This window comes from Pteropus alecto, unplaced genomic scaffold, assembly GCF_000325575.1.
Source record: "Pteropus alecto unplaced genomic scaffold, ASM32557v1 scaffold3, whole genome shotgun sequence".
Classification (NCBI taxonomy): Eukaryota; Metazoa; Chordata; class Mammalia; order Chiroptera; family Pteropodidae; genus Pteropus; species Pteropus alecto.
In genome coordinates, this window is record NW_006442484.1 from 48,958,950 (window position 1) to 48,969,621 (window position 10,672).

The window sequence follows — 10,672 nt, forward strand, 5'->3', positions numbered from 1 at the left end:
TTTCCCTCCGGGTCACCTGTTAAGATTCAGCAAGCAATCCAACTATAATGCTGTGCTTATAGTTGCCTCAAAAGGCCACACCAGAAACCAAGGCCAGCTGCCTCTACCAGTGTGAATCTCAGCAAAGAGCACCTGACTTTTTAAGGATACACCTGGATGTGTCTTGGGTGGGGCTGCGAGTTGGGGTAGGCAAGGTTTCGGGGAATCCTCTGAGCAGAGCCACCTGTTATCAAGTTTGATGACATCACAGCTATGGCAGTGCTGTGTCTGGTGCACTGGTAGTGGGGATGGCTCAACAGGGAACAATGGACACCACAGGCATCTCTGTACTTGGTGAGTCTCACCTTGGCCCTCACTCTGACAATGTCTCCCTGTAAGTCCCTGGTGACCCCTGCGTGCAGCCGGACGAGCACTGGTGCTCAGAACGAGCAGGTCCGTCACCGCGAAAATCTGCTCACAGATGCGGCCCCTTTAAGAGGCGTCTGCTGCTGCTGCTGCTGCCGCCGCAGCCTCTGTCTCACTGCCATTGCAGGGTGCTTTCTTGGATTTCTCTGTAGTTGTATGGCTTGTTCATCTAGAGCCCAGGCGATTTTTCCTTGCTGCTGCTCCTTGTTTCCGTCACAACTTTGATTTGGTCACCAGAGGGATGAATAAAGCCTCTACCATCTAAGCCGCTTTTTTTTTTCTCAGTCCAGCCACCCTATCTTTTGATTGGAGCATTTAATCCATTTACATTTAAAGTAATTGTTGATAGATACGTAGTTACTGACATTTTATTATTCATATTTTTTAACCTTTTTCCCCTTCTTCTTAAAGAAGTCCTTCTAACATTTCTTGTAATAGTGGTTTGGTGTTGATGAACTCCTTTAGCTTTTTCTTGTTTGGGAAGCTCTTTATCTGTCCTTTGATTCTAGATGATAGCTTTGCTGGGTAGGATAATCTTGGTTGTAGGTCCTAGCTTTTTATCATTTTGTATTCATGCCAGTCCCCTCTGGCCTGCAAAGTTTCTTTTGGGAAATCAACTGGCAGTCTTGTAGGTAACTAATTGGTTTTCTCTTGCTGCTTTTAAGATTCTTTCTTTGAATTTAAACTTTGGCATTTTAATTATAATGTGTCTTGGAATGGCCTCTTTGGCTTCATCTTGTTTGGAACACTCTGCACTTTTCAGTCGTGCATCTCTTATTTTCTTTGTCAGATTTGGGAATTCTCTCATTATTTCTATGTATAGGTTTTCAATTCCTTGTTCTCTCTCTTCTCCTTCTGGTACCCCTATGATGTGAACATCGTTATGCTTGATGTTGTCCCAGAAGCCCCTTAAACTATCCTTATTTTTTTGGATTTTTTTTTTCTTTGCTGTTCTAATTGGGTGTTTTCTGCTACCTTATCTTCTAAATCACTGCTTTGATCCTCTGATTTATCTAATCTACTATTGATTCCTCCTAAGGTATTCTTCATTTCAGTTATTGTATTCTTCATTTCTGACTGGTTCTTTTTTTGTTTTTTATCTCTATTTTTATGTTTTCTATTTCTTTGTTAAAGTTCTCACTGATTTCATCTACTCTTCCTCTAAGTTCATCGAGCATCCTTATAACCAATGTTTTGAACTCTGCATCTGATAGATTGCTTGTCTCCATTTTTAGGTTTTTTGTTTTTGTTTTTTCCCCCTGGAGCTTTGTTCTGTTCCTTCATTTGAGACACATTTCTTTGTCTACCCATTTTGACTGCTTCCCTGTGTTTGTTTCTTTGTATTAGGTAGGGCTTCTGTGTCTCCCAGTCTTAGTAGGGTGGACTTATGTAGTAGGTGTCCTATGGGGCCCAGTGACACAGTCCCTGATCACCTGGACCAAGTGCTCCAGGTGTGTTCCTTGTGTGGGTTATGTTTACCCTCCTGTTACAGCTCCTGTTATATCTGAGCCTTGGTTGCTGTTTGCATGTCAGTGGGAGGATTGATCCTTAGGCTGATTGGTTGTAAGGAGTGGCTGTGACTACAATGGAGGAGCTTTTGTTCAGTGGCTGACCCTATGGCACAGAATTCACTGTAGTGGGGCACCGGTGACTACCCAGCCTGCCCTTTGGGTATATCATTTGTGAAAGTGGTTGGGTGGTGCTCTGGTGTGATCTGAAGTAGACTACTAGGTGTGTTGGTTCTGGGGCCTCTTGGGAGGGGCTCTGTTGTAGGCCAAAGTCAGCTGCTGCCTGTGCACTGCCCAGGGCTACTTGGTATGAGCTGCAAAGTGATTGGCATATGGTTGCCAGTTGTGCTGGACTTGGAGGTGCCTGGGGGAGGCTAAGCTGCAAACTGAGGCTGGTTGCTGCTAGTGTCAGGTTTAGGGCTGCTTAGCAAGAGGTACAGAGCATGCTGAGGCCAGATACTGCCAGATACTGAGGTAAGATGGTACCTTATTTTTGTTTTGATTTTAATTTCTCTGATAACCAATGAACCTAAGCAGCTCATTAAATATTTGTTAATATTTTGATATTCTTTACTTTATGTTGCTTATTGATGTTCTTTGTCCATTTTCCACTGGGTTGCTTTTTTTTTTCCTATTGATTTGCTTCAATTCTGGGTAGATTCTAGTGCATGTTGGTATATATAGCATATCCTGTGTAATTCTTTGATGTTTTCAGAAATTGCAAATATTTTCTCCCATTCTGTCAATTATCTCTTAACTTTTTCTGTGATATCTTACATTGAGTAAAAATTCTTAATTTGGATGCAATGAAATTAATTTCTTTTTTGGTCTATGCAATTTTGTTTAAGCAGTCCTTTTTCTTAGGAAACAAAGATGTTTACCCACATTTTCCCCACTGGTTGCAAATTAATGACCTGCTATAAATGTTTATATTTATGCAGGATGCACAAATTATTTTTATAATGCGTAAGTCTAGAAAATAATGAAGATGATCTATAAAAAAATAATCATATAATAAAGCTACTACTATAAAAATAGATAAATTTGAAGTTTCAAAAGCAAGACATAATTTAAAATTAAGCTAGTGTTTCTCAACATGAGGTCTGTGAGCCACTGGCATCATAGTTACTTTGGATATTTATTAAAAAGGCACATTTGAGGCCCTTATTTCAGACCTGTTTAAACAGAATCTTTTGAGGTGGACTCAGAAATCTTTATTCTTAATATGACATAAGTCAAATGACATATTCTGAATGTATAATAAGAACTCTTTAATACCACTTATCTAGGAGTACTAAGTTTGAGCTTTAAATTAAGATCCGAGCTTTAGGCAGCACTGACTATGTGAAAAACATTATAGGATATAAATTCTAATTATGTGACAAAAGTCAATGCATAAATTCTTTAGGAGAAGTGAGCTTTTTCCTGGTTCTAAATTCTCAAAGAATATATCCCTATCTATGCTGAATCTGCATGAATCCTTTTGCAGAAGAACCTGAACAATATAAAGACCATCTCTTTAAAAAGATTTTAAAAGAATATTCAGTAATATTTTTCAAGTGGTCTTTGGTTTATTTAATTTTAAGTAGAAACTGAAAGCAAATCATTAAAGTAACTGCATGAATGTCTTTTTGCAACTGAATCTGAATTTGATTTTACACTGTATAGAGTTTAAGAATGATTAGTTTAAACAGTTTTCTATTGTGAGGTATATTCTTGAGGAATAGAGAGGGTAGTGAGACACTCAGTCATCACAGGGCTCCCTTCTAGGGAGATCTGGTTCAAAATTTTTATATCAAGAGATAATGTTAATATGAATATTTGAAAAGCATTCATATTGAGGTAGAGATCAGCTAGACTGTTACAACAGGAGGAGCATGGGAAGAGTAACTTGTAGTTGACTTCTAGAGACTGAATTAAAGAGCACTGGATTCCTGCAGTGCTCTTTCTTTCTACTCCTAAACTTTCCATTGCTGATCAATAGGTAAAAGCCTGAGGAATCCACTGTATTGACCTTTAGATATCCTACTTAAGGACTCAGTTCTGATAAGGTGTCAGAGTTACTATAATTTGCTTCAAAAATACTTAGCTACTAGTTCTCTGTACTTGGAATCATAGAATTCAGAGTATGAAAGAAATGTAAAAGATATCTAGCTCAGTCTCTCACTTTATATGAGAAAACTGAGGCCCAGAGAAGTAAAGTGATGGCTTAGGTCATTAATTTATTGACAAAGCTGAGACTAGGACTCCTGAGCCAAAATGCAAGAGAACTTTCTGCCTCAAAATGCATCAGAAACATTGGATTTGGGACAACTCTGAGATAAATTTTCTCCATGTCTACCAATTTCCACAGAAGGGCAGATAGGGATTAAGTGAACATATTTGATTCATAAAGTTATTTTTTTTCATTTTAAGATAATTTTTGATTCACATACAGTTGTAAGAAATAATACAGAGAGGTTCCATGTACCCTTTACCTAGTTTCCTCTAATGGTATCTTCTTGTAAGACTATAGTACAGTGTTACACCCAGGGTATTGACATTGATGCTGTCAAAATACATAACATTTCTATCACAGTAAGGATCTTTTATGTTGCTGGTAGATGCATATGCTAATAACTGTTTTTTTTTTTTTACCTCATATTTATTGTCAGATTAAAGTTCAGTGAAATGATTTGAAGTAATAAAAAAAAGGTTATTCATCATAACACAAAACAAGAACTAAGAAATAAATTCCCATCTCTCTTTAGCTGTCTTAGGATGGCAAAAGTTTAATATTAGCCCAATTGCTGTAAGCATTCAGGAAATATCCAGGAGAGTCATTAGAACTGGATTCCAATATAAGTTGAGTTTTTAACTAATTGAAAATTTTGGAAAAATTGTATTTTTCATAAGATTTAGTCTTTTCTAATTTTTTCACAGCCATAAACAGTAATTTTTATTTTCTGATTGACTTTACTGGATATTTAAAAATTCTACCCTGCAAACATGCACTCAAAACCTTTACCATATCATGTGTTCAGTACTCTTCCTTTGCCATTGGTTAGGAAAGAAGGCTGAATGGTCAAAACTTCATGAATTGCTTTAAAAATTTAGCTCTAGTCATTGAATTATTAATCAGAAGAAAAAGTGACATGAGTTGTTCAAGTTAGACCAGCTCCCTGTGGGGCCAAGTTGGGGGGTACTTAGGTACGTTCAGCAAATCCTGCAGCTATGAGATACCAACACATCCATTGGCTGGGACAGTAAAGAGCAGCAGGCACAGGTAGGGTTAGGAAGTTGGTGAAGCAGATGTGTAACTGTTATCCCCTGACACATGACAGTCTGGACCTTGAGAAGGTAAGCTCCCCCAGGATACATTAGGATTTCCAGAACTAAACTTCTGACCTGTATATAATCAGTTAATCAGCAAGAAGCTGTAAGAAATTATCCTTCTTCTCAGTTGAAGTGGTTTGAAAGCATACCTTTATGCTTAGGGTGGCCCCATGGTTTAAAACTCCTTTAATTGATAAATAAGGACATACATTTTCTCATGAAAACCAAGAGCTTCTCATCTACTCTTTTTCCCCAGAGGTAGTAATTTTCTGCAGTAAGACAATACAGCCTGTTTTACTGATGTGAAACACCTTGCTCTGACTTTAGGAGAGCCCAGGGGCTGGCCTTAGGGAGATATGGTGTCTATTCAGTGTGAAGTTACCAACACTGGATCATTCTATTTTAACTTCTTTATCTAGGGGAATAATAGTAATAATTGAATATATTTGCTTTGCCTTGTGAGAAAAGACAATATCACATTTTAACTTATATTTCTTTCATCACTTTTTCATAATTGTACTTTCTCAATTTATACTCTCATAAATGCATACTCCATTGTAATCTTAGGTTATATTTCTTTTATAATCTATAAATAGAAACCTTTAAAATTTTGCATTCATAGTTTAGAGACATGAATTAATTATCTGAAACTCTTCACGATATCTTTTGACTTTTAGCTTATTATCACAGTAGCCATATGCTCTAAATGTTAACCTGACGACAGTACAAATTAAGAAGTTATATTTTACCTTCTTTGCTACTATATCACTGTCTGGTTGATCAATGTGGAAGATATAAGACCAGGATTACATATTCTCTATTATTTAATATTAAGCATGTGGATTTGAGAATATAGGAAAATTTTTCACCTTTTATCTTGTGCCTTTGGTTACCAGGAAACTATGTGAAGGTAGTTTGAGGGACAAAGGGAATTTGGAAGTTAGAGATCACTGTCTTTAGTTCTCAACAACTTGTCTCTAAGAGAAACGTAATTTTACATGAGAGTTACATGAAGATCGTCAAGTGCATAGTGTAAATGGTTCTTACTGAATTCTCTTATTACTACAATTGGCTCATGAAAGATAATCTTAAATTGGATCTGATGTGCATCTGTTAACTAATATAGAGAGAATAGTTCAAGCAATAGGTTTATTTTATTCAATATAATGATGGCTGTAATTCTCTCTTTTCAACCTGTGTCATATATAAAATTTGCCTAGCATTATAAGGGAGCCAGTTACAACATGATGGTTCAAACCAAGGCATGCTCTGTTGTCACTTCATCATGCAAGAAAATGATAGCTTTATTCTCAATTGAAAGCACACATTTGAAGGTATCTCATAGGCCAATTGTTCTTAGAAATTTTTACAGAGTTTTTCTTGGGCTAGGCAAGGGTACCTGGGACCCATCTACTCTATCTGTTTCTGCTTCTGGTAGGGAAAATATTGTAGTTTTAATGCATAAGTACAGTTTTGTTGAGGTAATTTGTTTGTATTGGCTGTAGAGCCAGGAGAATGGATAATTCTGTATTGAGATGCAACATTTGTAAATCCTAAACTTTAAAATTTACTTATTGCGAAGGTGTAGCACGTAAGTACTGTTAACACTATGGGATTAACCAATGACCCTGGGAAAATGTAATTGATGAAGACATACTAATTTGTGATTGATAAGCAGGAACAGCAGTGACTGAAAACCTTAAGAGACTCAACACAAATGATGCATGGAAAAATTAAATGGTATATCTGAAAATAGTGGGCAGTCTAGCCATATATTTGTATGCAAGCACACCAGGAACATTGAGTGGCAGCTAGGAGGTTCCAGATGAATGATAGGTGGGGGAGGTCCTTTTTTTTTTATTCTCACAGCCGACTCTTTGTGGGATTTCATGTTGAATTCTTGATCTCCACTTGTTATAGCTCTCTTGAATCTACTGTTTGATTTCTGCCTGACTTTGCCATTGAGTGACCATGTGCCTCCCAATGCATCTCTTAAACATAAAGTGCACTTTAATAGAATGTCTGAAATCATGGTGACCATCTACAGCATAGCAGATAACAGAAAATAACATAAAACCACTGTTCTTACAATTCCTTGCTACCTCTACTTTGGAGATATCCTTGACCTTTGTATGTTAATAAGATCTCTCTTACTCTCGAGAACATTCTCCCTAATTATACTCCAAATTTTGCAAAGATCCTGAAATAAGATTCAAAATTGTATTTTGTTAACATATCCTAGTTCAAATTCTTAGGTAGTCCTGTTCTCTCACTAAGCAAAGGAAATCTAAGCATAAAAAAATCTAAGCATTTTTTTTCTCTCTTATACATATGTAAAAATGAAAGTTATAGAATTACATGGCATTCACCCATGATATCAGAAAAAAGTACTTGCATTTTTGGTGCATTCCTGGAAGCTCATCAAAAGGATTTTGTGTGTTCTTGTGACTATTCTTTGTTAATTATTTTTGTATCTATTATTCATACATTATTCAAGAGTAGTCACACTACCTGTACAAATTCAAACTATTTTTGTCTGTATGTAAATATCACTTTGGTGTCATTGGATTGGCACCAATGACAAATATAATTAGTATTCTAAATTATATTTGAATGTAGAATTCCATGGTCAATAAATAATATTCTCTTAATGATTTTAGATTCTAGAAATTATAAATTTTCAGTAGTTTTAATGTAGTAGTAAAAATAGGATACTTTTTGTCTTGGTGGTTGTGAATACTTGTTTTGTTTTTCTTGCAGATTCAGATTTCTTACTACAATCTGATGCATTTTTCTAGGGAAGGCAACCTTTATAACACAATTTAATTTTTTTAATATATAAATTTTTGAAATTCTATAAGACAATGAAATAAGAGAATTATAGTTTAAACTTGAGTATTAAAAAATAACTAAGCATTAATATAAACTTCTTCATTTTCTTAAAGAGTTACCAAGAAACTTTGTTTTAAAGAATTTCTGGTTTCATGGAGCTGGGAAAGACCTCAGTGGTCATTTGGTCTGTTCACTCACAAAGTAGAAAACTTACCTACTTGTACCTTCTTTGTATATCTTAATCCTTTTAAAATAATGTCTTTCCATAAAGCCCTTTCTCATCTACTTAAAATTTTGTCTCTTTATAACATTGCTTTCCCTTTGAAGGCAAAGTCTCTTTCTCCTATGCTTTATCTCCTTCTTACCCTCACCCTGATTTTTACTCCTGTCCTGCTTGGCTTTCTTCTCTGAAGAAGTATATAAGTATATGTTGAAGGGGCTCATTTAACCCTGATATTTGTTTAATCCCATATTAGGATATTTCAATATTAGTCCTTTATGTAAGTTACGACTAACCTTTTTTTTTTTTCAATTGGGAACCCCAAGACCCTAAAGTTTGGCTGTTTATTTGTTTACATAGATATTCTTTGGTTAGTAAATTGCCCTGTATCACAAAAAAATAAGGATAGTAGACTGTAATGTTCCAAATCTCAACTGTTATGTTTAATAGGTCCTAGTGCCACCCTCTGGCTACACTCTGTTGTATATGTGTTCTTTCTTATCAGACTTTTAGTAAAGCATTATGGATGATATGAAGACTATGCCTAAATCTAAAATTACACTGACCAGTCACTGTAAATCTCTTCCTTGTTAATTATGTGCCGTATGCCAATGACAATAATAACAGCAAGTGCTGGTGATCTTGAAGCTGTTTGCCAGTCAAATACATAATGATTAATTCCACCTTTCGCCCTTTGAGGTTGGATTCAATTAAAAAATATAAAGTTCACATACAGAAGAATGATAATAGTTTAATTTTTTTTTTCTGGTAAAGCTGGACCATAGACCTGCTATCACAATCAGATTTCCTGAGACTTGCTCTCATAGCTGGAATTTGGGGTGGCCATTTAAGAAGAGATTTAATGTAGGCATTTGGCTTGATGCGTGGAAAATCAAAATGCCTTATATCTAAAGGAAGAGGTAGACTTCTAGTTCAACTTCTAGAAGGAGAACCTTGTGTAGTCACAGGAGTAAGAATAGATTTCTCCTCCCTTGGGACAAGTTACTGCAAAAGGGATGTCTGGGGCAAGGAAAGTCACTCTTATCTAGCATTTTTCCAAATCTTACCAATCAGATAAGTCACTCTACCGGACTAATGGGAGGTAGAGAGCAAAAGGAATAGAGAAGGATAGAGGGTTAGAAAGAGAAGTTGAGAGACTGAGAGGGCAAACTGCCTTCTCAACATTTCTGAAATTAAAAGACAGTCATTCTTACTTCACAGTCAAAAATAGGAACATTTGAAGAGGGAGAGATGGTTCCCACTTTAATAACAGTTGGAGAGCACTTATTATATACTAGGCACTGTGGTACTTTACATATGTAGTCTTATTTCAAGTTTATTGTAATCCAACATGATACCTATGTTTTAAAAAATTGTCTAGCATTCCTTTTCTCTGACTTCTGCTAATAACCCTTACCTTCTGGAGGAGAACTGGTCTTATCTAATCTACCGTGTCCTAGTAGAGCTTCCAAATATGTCCTCACTAGAGTGGGCATGTGGTTTAAGCCGACCACTGATAGCTCTTCACTTACCTCCCAGGGTAGTGATCTGTCCAAGGGGTGATCATGTGCCCCAAATAGTTGAAATCATGTCATCTGAAAATAAAGATAAAATTGTTTCCTTTTTTCTAATATTTATACCTTATTTTAGAAATTAAATAATTTATAGTTAAGTTCAGTGTAGGTATTGATTTTGTAGAATCCTCTGAGATTATAGTTTTCCTTTTTTGAAAATTATAAATGATAATTTATGTTAAGAGATTTCCTAATATTTCTTATTGGAATTTAATTCAAAGCCAGCCATGTTGTAGGTGCTGTTAGCTAAAAACATAGATGAATTCATGAAGAGCTGATAGGTAATTCGGTGGAAAATTTACTTATCATATGTGGAAGTTAGCGATGGCTATAAAAGTAGTCTATAAACCTACTCACAAGAACAGAAATGGTCTTGAAAATCTTGGTCATAGACTTTGCAGTTGCAAAGATGTTATGCTTTTACCTGAAGATTTATTTCTTTATATTTTAAGTACTCAATTTTATTTTATTTTATTCATTACTGTCATAGTTACCACAATTTAACATGTTATGTTCCTAGAAACCTTTAATTCCTCTTTCTTATAATCTGCCCATGTTCTATTCTTTTACACAATTCCTATCACATTACTTTTTACATGTAAACCATTACAATTATATTAACATAGTAGATCTGGGGTTTTATTTGCTTTAAGCAATTCCTTCTGCATTTTTCCCTTTTATGCCCCACTTTTATTGAGATATATTGACAAATAAATTATGTAAATTTAAGGTCTGTACTCTTAAGACCACTTCCCTACTATAGTCTAGTCTTCAGTAAGTTTACAGAGACTTCATTTCAGCCAATTTATTGGAGATCA